Consider the following 10,394-nt stretch of genomic DNA (forward strand, 5'->3'; position numbering starts at 1 on the left):
CAGATGCATCACCTACTTGGACCACTTTGACAAATTAGTGGCTGATATTAAAACTTAAGAGGTGGGGAAAAATAAGACCTTTATAATCCCCAAGTTGCTGGCCATTTCCTCACTTTTAAGAATAGATAAAAAAAATCAGATTTCTCTCTAAGCTTCTCCTCTCTCTTTCAAAGCATAGCAGCAACTAGAAGTTCCTAGGGTTCTTGGATAAACCCAAGCCCTTGCAAGGTAAGATAAGTGAAATTACTAATGGATTTAGCCTAGTTCTCTCATGGAATGCTAGATAAACATATTATTAGTTAAGAACAAGTAGAGGACTGAATCTGTCAAAAGTTTAATTGCTCACTTTCCTTTGTTATTGAGAGACTTTTCTCTTTTTCTTTGACCTATGTGAAGGGAAGCTCAAGTTATTGAAGAGTTAAAGTTAAAAGAAAACGAGTTATAAGAATTAAGGTAAAGTGACTACCCTATCTTTGTTCTTCCTTAAACACGAGTCTAAGTATGATATTTTAAGTATACTATTGATAAGAACTCGTTGGATGATGATGGGAAACCATGGTTTCACGTCCTCTATTGTATGTTGGATTGTTAGGACTGTTTTGGGACATGTTGATGTGTAAACATATTGGGGACAACTTGGTTGATGTCTAGGAAGGGTGTAAATTGTTGATATTGAAATGTAGTTGTGTAGTGTACAAATGCAATAAAAGAAGGCGGGGTTGAAAGAACACCCTTAGTTTGGTAATTACGGGTTTGCTGCCCGAGCATTATTGTTGAGTGAGATTGGACTTCCTAAGCATGTTTAGTAACTACTAATACTAGTTTATCACCTACTCTATTGTAGATAAGTATTTGAAAAGAAAGGAAGGTACTTCAAGGTAACTACAAGGTGGTACAGCAAGGTATGTAAGGCTTTTCGATTTCCTACTAATTGGCATGAAATCTAGACTTGTCCTCGACACATAGATGCAGCTTACCAGTTCCAACATGACTTATGACCTTGTTCTCACTCTTTAACATGTCTGCACGTTCCAATACATGTTCATTGTCAAATTTGTACATATACATTAAATACCCTGCATGAGTTCTCCTTTTAACTAAATAAGGTCCATATATTATTTCAGCTCCTATGCATTTCACTAATTGTGTAACTACTCTCTACGTTGTTGTTCTTGCATTATATAATTATTACACGTCACTTGTTGACTACATAGTCCCATAACTCAAAAAGCTATGACCACCAAAAATATCATCTCAAATGTTAACGGAAAGATATTAAATGAATCTGCTTATTGATGGGTGGTATCCCAGGGGTGGATGAATCACCTAGCATGGGTAGATCCCAATATTACGGGTGGTATCCCAGGGATTAAAGGAAAGCCTAGCATGGGTCGATCCTGATTTATATGTCTACCACTGATCAGCTGGTCATTCGTATTATATGATGTGCACAGAGTGTAAAGTAAAGCATGATAAAGTAAAGAAAAGAATGTAAAGTACCTGATTCCATAATATGAGAAAATATGGTCTTGTATCCTTACATTGGTATATGATTTCATTTGAGTTCTTATTTCACAGACAGTATTTTATGCCTTACATACTCAATACATTCTCCCGTACTGACGTCCCTCTCTCGGGGGACTTGCAATTCATGTTGTAGGTACTGGAGCTAGTAGATCTCCCCAACAGGAGAACAGGACATCCAGCGGCTATTGGTGAGCTCCAGATTGATTCGGCGCTTTTCGAGTCTATAACATGTATTTTGGTATTGTATAGTAGCTGAGTGTAAGGCGGGGCCTGTCCCGACCTTAACCCCATAATGTTTTATCATTTAGAGGCTTTGTAGACTACGTATAGTAAAGTGTGGTTGTGTCTCGTGTCTTAGACATCATGGCCCCAACGGCCAAGTCATGTGAACTTTCTTTTGGGTTGTTAATACTGTCTACTTTCATGAAAACATGTAATCCACTATGGAAGCACCTTTAAATATTCATAGATAGAGCATTATTACAGGTTGGTCCTCCCGAGCCTTCTCGACAACGGGTGCCGGTCTGCCTTAATGGGATTTTGGGTGTGACATCCCCTATGCTAAAAATGAGCTTGTTCCAATGAGGCCGGTAATTGTTGAAGAGTGTGTATGGACAATCGCAAGTTTAATACATGGACTGAGAAAGACAACTTCTCAATGGTGTTCATCGATTAGAAGTTAGATTGTCTTGCTCGAAAGGGTTAGTATTGTTTTCTAGATAGGTATTCGAGCTACAATCAGATCTACATAGCTCCGGAGGACCAAGAGAAGACAACTCTTAATTGCCCTTATGGGACTTTTGTATTAATGAGAATGTCGTTTGGGTTAGGTAATGCTCTGGCGACCTCTCAGCGTTGCATAATGTCTATATTTTCTGATATGGTGGAAGACACGATAGAGGCATTTATGGATGATTTCCCTGTAGTAGGTGATTCGTTCGATGACTGTAAAACTCACATGGCTGAGGTGCTAAAATGGTGTGAAGAGTGCAATCTTATGCTAAACTGGGAAAATGCCACTTTATGGTGAAAGACGGCTAGGGCATCGGATTTCGCTAAAAGGTATTGAAGTTGATAGAGCTAAAGTTGAGGTAATAGAAAAACTCCAACCACCCATATCTGTAAAAGGTGTTAGAAGTTTTCTTGGGCATGTAGATTTCTATAGGAGGTTCATAAAGGATTTCTCTAAAATTGCACACCGATTATGAAAGCTTCTTTAGAAGGAGTGTTAGAGAATATTATTCATCCTATATACTATGTGAGGAAAGCTTTAAATATTGCTCAAAAGAACTATAACAAGAATTGTTTATTGTGGTTTTCACATTTGAGAAGTTTAGATCATATTTGTTGGCGCTAAAGTCATTGAGCATACCAATCATTCCACGTTGAGGTACCTGATGGCTAAAAAAGATGCAAAACCAAGATTGATTGGGTGGTTTTTTTTGCAAGAATTCAATTTTGAGGTGAAGGATAGAAATGGAATAGAAAATCAAGTCAGCGATCACTTGTCCAGATTAAAGGAGGAAGCTATGATCAAGCTAGAAGATGGATTTGAGATTAATGATGCATTCCTTGATGAGAAGGTATTGGCTGCTTCTTATGACCTTATGCCTTGGTTCGCAGACTTTGCTAAATATTTTGCAAGTGATTTAGTGCCTATGGATCTCATTTCACCAAAGAAAGAAATTCAGGTTTGATGTGAAGAATTTCTTTTGGGAAGAGCCTTACTTATTTCGTGTTTATGCCGATAGGATTATTCATCAATTTTTCCTCTCCCTTAACTAGACTATGACTGACGAATTACTGCATGCATATATTAAATGAACCCTGTAGTAGCTCTATTCAATTTGATGGAAGCCTATACATGTGTATAATGATCTACTTCTCTTTTGTACTAATGATGTGGATGAACTAGGCTCATGTATCTTCTATCTAGGTAACCTTTCTATTCCCCTCTTTTAATGTTGTTGTTATCAGGACCAAATATCAAGACTTGAATCAATACTAAAATGACTTCTCTATCTAACAAAGGTTCACAAAATTGTTCCCGAGTGCAGCATTAAATTCGTTAGGATTGAAGAGTTGATACCTTTTTATTGCCTCATAGACTTAGCAACCTCTCTTTCATAATCACCTATCTCATTCCTTCTATAGCATCCTTATATCACCCCTACTCTTATGTTTAGAGAATTTGACGTATCCCATCTCTTTCTAACTAGAAGCTCTACATACATATTTGGCATGTGTAATGCAAGCTTTATTCTCACATGCTTCCTATCTAACAAGTACCTTTTGATCAAAACTGGTAGCTTCATGCACTCTAATCCCACTATGTACAACCTGACTAATCAAAACTTAGGTCTACCCAATCAATTTTCCTTTTGTTAACCTTACCCTTTAGTACACCTCCTAATCCTTTGTAGCCAAAACATAGATCATAATAGGAACTACCATACATATATCATTTTCAGCAATTGGCACACATATCCCTAAGTGTTATAACCATGAAAAGAATACAAATGTTATTAGTACGTACTCTGGGTTGTTGGCACATACCATATAAAAGACAAATATTAACATACTCGGGATGATATATGGTAAGAATTTTGGACTTGTCAGCCAATTAGGGGTATCTCTAGTAACACTATTGCACTGATACATCAACCTATCAAATTGTGCCACTGCCTTCTTCCAGCTAAAAGAAACTGGTTCAACATCAACAATTTCGAGAACATGTGTAACGCTGAAAATTCTATGGATATCACAAACTAATAACAAGTTTCCTCTATAGGGATAGATCCTATAAGTATGGAGGAAATATAGAACTCAAGAGTTGGCTACATCCTCCTAAGAAGATGTGCCTGGAACTGCTACAACTCATATATGTAAACAGGTAACCAAACATTTTTTAAGCATATGGATAATACTATATCTTTCTCAATTGAACCAACGTGATTCAAATGGTACAAATGCAACTTAAAATGCAAATAACATAAAAGTTTTTACATATCTCATGGAGTGGGACGGTCGAATAAAATGAGCTCAATCTAGTCTAAATTTTGATAACTTCAGATCATTTCATATAGGTTGCATATTGAAATTTTAGCTACCGTTAACCTTAACCATCATAAGTATAATATGAATAGCATGATCAAGTACAAGTGGAAATTGACTTCTTAACTTCGCTCTATCGCACGATCTGGATTATGAAGGAAGGTAATTTTTACTAAATGTCCAAGCAACCCCTAATTATAAATGTGGCGCGCAACACATTCATAAGCAAGGATCTACTAGACACGGTTTTGTAGACTCCCTAGGACGAACTGCTCTGATACCACTTTTGTCACACCCCAACCCTAGGTGAGGCAGACAAGTACCATATGTACACATGCTTTACAAGTGACCTATGATGAGAAAGTAAACTACTATGCAGATAGATTTACTGATGAGAAGCTTCATATACAACACATATTGACTAGCTAAACTAATACATGTGACAAGTGAAAATATGAATACAGATGATAGCTTTACAATGTCCACAAAGCCTCTACTGGAATCCATGAATATACAACTATGAAAATACGCATAGTAAAGACTCGGCAATGCCCCGAATCAACCTGGAGCTCACCAACAATCGCTGAGTATCATGTGCTTCTATTGGGGAGATCAACTAGTTGAGTACCTGTACCTATAGCATGAAATGAATCATTCCCAATAAGGGATGTCAGTACGAAATAATGTACTGAATATGTAAGGCAAAATACAACCATATGTAAAATGAGAGCTCAAGTGAAACCAAATACCAATAGACAAAGATTAGAGACCACCTCTACTTATATTTGTGGAATTGTTTATGTTACATTATTTTCTTAATTTTCTGTACATTATAATATTTATAAGAAATATGATACAAATGACCAGTTGATCAGTGGTAGAAGAGGATGACCTATGCTAGGCATTTTAACCCCAGGGATGCTGTCCTCATAATTCCAGAAATTGGGATCGGCGCATACTAGGCTTTCGCCCCTGAGCTACCACCCTCATATACCAATTGGGATCGGCCCATGCTAGGCTTTCGCCCCTGAGCTTCCACTCTTAATTAAATAGATTGCTTCACTTAGACTCTTTAATCTTTGAGATTGTTGTTTTGATGTTCTTAACTTTTTTGAGATTGCTGTTTTGATGATCATAACTCTTTTGAGATTGTTGTTTTAGTGGTCATAATCATTGTTGAGATTTGGAACTATGGACCAGTAGCAAAAGACATGAATATGGACTTACGATAATAACAATGACATGGGAAGTAAATGTGACACCAACGTAATACTTAGGAGCTTATATGACTCAGTAAGCATTTTGACATCTCAAATTAAAGCACATATCAAGTGAAGACATTTAACATTCAGCCAAGAGATTTGAACTCTATATGATAGCCAAATACTCACTAACTAATATCAAATACAAGGTATACATGAACGTGGAACCAAGGAAGAACGTGGGAAGATTCAACTTAAGGCCGAATACATATTCCAAGTAATTACATATAAAATGTACAATAGAGCAAGTAGGGATCTTGTGAGGTAATATTATAGTCTTACACAATGGGAGTAATAACCAATAAGGGGAACATATGAACATGTGAAAAGATTACATATATGACGGAATAGACAATTGAAGCAAGTCGGCAAGATATGGGAATATTGTATATCCAACATATAAACATATATAACATGTGTAAACTAGGTTACGTGCATGCTAATACTTGGTAGAGTAAGCACGTACATTTAGTAATAAACTCATATTAGAGTACTCACTTTAATGCTCTAAGGAGTAGGAACTGACAACTATGGATCAGTCACTACCAAGGGCACTTAGAAATCTTACTTTTTTGTAATGCAAAGTGTTGGATTCATGCCAAAGAAATAGGAAATCGAATAGCCTTACATACCTCAATTCCCAATTCATATAGCTTACGAATGTCATCTTGTACTTTAACGTCATAGTCTTCATCTACAACAACCAATCATTAAGGCTAATATTTGCAACTTACCAACCAACTCGGGATATTTCAACTCATCAAAATAGTAGCCAAGCAGCCAGCCCATAATCCTTCTAATTAATTGTTTTCTTTCACAAATTATGTTCGTTATAGTTGTTTACACGAAACAACCTTCCCATGGAACAAACAGTGAGCATACCAAAACTTTATTTTAATGGTGCATCACCATAGCTTATAAATTTTCCCCCTATAGCTTTCCGCAATCATTCTCTAAGTACATCCATGACCTCCCATAAACAAATCAATACAATAGCAGTCCTCAACACTAAAAGAATCAAAAGACTTGAATTTATGGTTTTCAATCACCATCCTACGAGTTGCAATAAACAAGTAAGTCTAGAAATCCCAAATAAACTAATAATTAGAGGTTGTGGCAGTGCCCTTACCTTGGTTATCAAAATCTGTTATTCTCCTTCAATTACTGTTTTTGTAACCTTCTTTTAATCTTTGGAAGAGAGTGGCAGAACCTTGGCTGCCAACACATATAGGTATCTCTAATTCACTCCCCTTGAAGAACTATCCAATATACTTGAAACAATAGAGGAGAGAAGGTGATCTTGTGGCTGCTTTGGAAGAAACAAGATGCAAAAATAGTTAGAACCCTAGTAGGAATATTGGGTGGCTGTTTCATCTTGAGAGAGAGAAATATATGAACTTGAGAGCTTAAAATTTGGATAAGAGGAAACTGAGATATTTGTATCAGATTTTTGGCCTTAATTGGTTCTCTTTTGCCACCTTTGTTGTACTTCATTTGCAGCCAACATGTGTCTTTAATTTAGTCCACACATTTAAGTAGGTGATGCACCTAATTTTCCATTCAAATTATTTCTTGTGGTCTTGGAAAGATTGGGCCTTGGCTGTCCATTTTCCTCTTATTCTTCAATTCAACTTGGGACAGATTAATGCAAGTACGTGTAGTGTACTTGGCCTAATAACATGGTCAAAAGAGTCATAGTAGGTGATGCACCTACTTGGTCCTTTGGACTGGTCAAAAAGTCAAAGTAAGTGATGCACCTACTTGTCACCTACTACCTTAGTTAAGTCAAGTAAGCACCTCCATATTTTATTCCATTTCTAGACCTTAATACCTTTAACTTAACTTAAAACTTATATTGTCACTTTAAACTTTAGACTAAAATACCACCTTATGATCTCAAGTTTAAATACTTTCATCGACGTCAACTTAATCGGGTCACATCAAAATCCACAGATAGTTCACTTTAAACCTACTCTATTGTCACTAGTCGCATAGGAAACTGAGTCCATAACTATACCACAAGGCAATTTATAGGCATCATATAAATAGAACTAATACACGTAGAATACGGGGTGTTATAGTCGATTGTCCCATGGACCATCGACGGGGTTTCTTAGGTCATAGTTAGGGCTTGCAGTTGACCCGACATAGACCCCTCAATAAACCCTCCATTTCCCTCTTTTCCCCAACCGTTTCAAATCGTTAGTTCACTCATAAAACACCCCTTAATCTCTCCCATTACTCTTCATTTTCTTCTTCCCCAAATTTCCCTAATTGCCCAAAATCCTTTTCTCTCCATATTTTCTCTCTTCCAACAAGCAACAAGGTCCCAGTTCGGTGTCAATTTTATTTGAGTTGTAAGAAGAAATTGCAACTAACACACTCCTCAACTTTTTGTTTCTTGTAAGGTAATTGATTTCACCAAACTTGTAATTTTGTTTCATTGTTTCAATTTAAGTGACAATGTTGTACTTGACTTTGGGTAGATAATTGCATGTTAAATTGGTGAAAACTAGTTCTAAAACTACCTTTGGGACGATGGTGTTGTAAGTGTGTTGCTAGTTTTGAACTAAATAAGGTGGGTTAGATGTCTAAGTGAATGTCTTGACTTAGGGGTTTCAAATAAAATTGTTTGGAATGTAAAATTTGCATGATTGAAACCTTATGAATGATAGACTACAATTTAATGTGTTGAATTGCATGTTTTAGACATTGTATAGTTGTTGATTGTTGTGTTGAATATGTTGAATGAAAAGTGAAATTCCATGCTTACATACAACACTGGTCGACGACCTCAACACATGAACCGTGGGTCAGCCTACAGACCGTAGGTCATGGTCTGTCGATCCAGTTCACACAAATATGGAAAAATCGTTAACCACGACATGGACTACGGTCCGTCGTTCAATCGATGGACCGTTCTGCACTTCCGTGGTTCCAACTTTAAAAACCCAAAAATGGGCTCCTTAACCTACGGAAGAGACCCATGGCTCATCGTTCCATTGACGGTCTGTAGGTACCCATCGTAGGTACCAAAAATTGTCACTAAGTTTTTTATTTTTTGTGTTTAAGTCCAACTCTTGTTTTAAACAATTTTCTTGCTTCTTTTTGAGTACTTTGGTTACTAATTATCCTTCCACAGGTCAATGGCACCAAAAAAGCATTTGTTTATAAGATGAAGTGGAAGTCCATGTCGAAAGCACCCTCACTCCGACTCCTTAATGAGTCCAATAGAGAGAAGTACGATCCGGAGCATATGAGAGAATCACCCACTTCCCCCTTGACCACGAGGCATCGGAGCAAACAAGTGGTCGTATTCTATGAGGAATGCTCACCCAGTCTCACAGTTATTCCCACTCTCCTAATCTGAGGAAGGGGTCCAGCATTCGAGAGAGTTGCAATCCGGCTTAGAGTCGAATTCCGGCTCCAGTTCCAGCGGCACACCAGCCTCATCCTCCAATTCCTCTAGCTCTAGAGTGGCTTATGACCTGCCTATCATACTGATGTTCCTTCTACATCTATCTACTGAGCCAAACAGGTGGTGTGTTGAGGGGTAGTTCCAGATTTATTATGATAGCCAGCACCGGAATGAGCAAAAAAAACATGCCAGGATTACTAGTGAGGAGCATGGGGTAATCACTTGGATCCTCCACAATGTGCCTACCATTGATGAGTTGTTTAAGAAGCACAAGTATGACTGGATGGCAAAGAATTCGGGCAAGTAAAAGGACGAGATGGTCCAAGGGTTCTATGTCTCCTACGCTGCCACCGTGCAGAATACTAATCCACCACGGGCTAAGCCGTTAGCTCAGTCTCCTATTCAGGCTACTTTGGTGTGGGGTTCTCCACGGACATCTGTGAGATGACTATATGTCATTTTACTTATGACGCAGCCCACACTCTACCGTTTAATACAACACAATACGACCCGTCACATTTCTAAGGATGGAGAGAGCACAAAGTTGATGTGGAACATCACTATGCCTATTTGAAAGGCAACCTTGAGCTTTGCAGTGAAGTTCTATTCGTCCATTGTTCGTACTAGATTATCTCCAACATAGGTAGACAACGTGGTGACATGGGACAGAGTTGTTATGTTAGAAGCGATTATGGGGAGGCTTGTGCTTGACTTCTCCCATTTTCTGATTGTTGATATACATAGGAGGGCATTCAAGACAACCACTGTCATACCTTTCCCTTGCCTTATTTTTCAGCTTTATAGGGACGGTATAGTGCCCATTTGTCATTGTGACAGATTGACTGAGGCGATTAAGAGTGTTGATTTCAACCTCATTAAATATTATGCTAACCCTACAACACCGAGGAAGGGACCATACGTTGACCTACCTTCTTTCTGTGCTGATCTAGCCAGAGACATGGAGTAGATTGAGGTCGAGCAGGATGCTGATATTACTATGCTTGCCAATGCAGGAGAGGTGCAGCAGAGGCACAGGCTCCCCCCTCCACTTACACTAGTCATGTTGCTAGCTCTTCACGAGCCACTACCCATTCGGGTTCTACTTTTGTACTTCTGGCCCGAGTCCAAAAATT

General features: G+C 38.0%; 1 long non-coding RNA gene across 1 annotated transcript; it reads left to right on the plus strand.

Annotated features, from left to right (window-relative positions):
* The first annotated feature begins 191 nt into the window (after positions 1–191).
* On the plus strand, positions 192–928 carry LOC102592645 (uncharacterized). Its single transcript, XR_366969.2, has 3 exons — positions 192–228; positions 397–453; positions 845–928. It is a non-coding gene; the product is annotated as an uncharacterized lncRNA (long non-coding RNA).
* Positions 929–10,394: the final 9,466 nt, after the last annotated feature.

The sequence above is a fragment of the Solanum tuberosum genome, unplaced genomic scaffold, assembly GCF_000226075.1.
Source record: "Solanum tuberosum cultivar DM 1-3 516 R44 unplaced genomic scaffold, SolTub_3.0 scf00041, whole genome shotgun sequence".
Taxonomy (NCBI): Eukaryota; Viridiplantae; Streptophyta; class Magnoliopsida; order Solanales; family Solanaceae; genus Solanum; species Solanum tuberosum.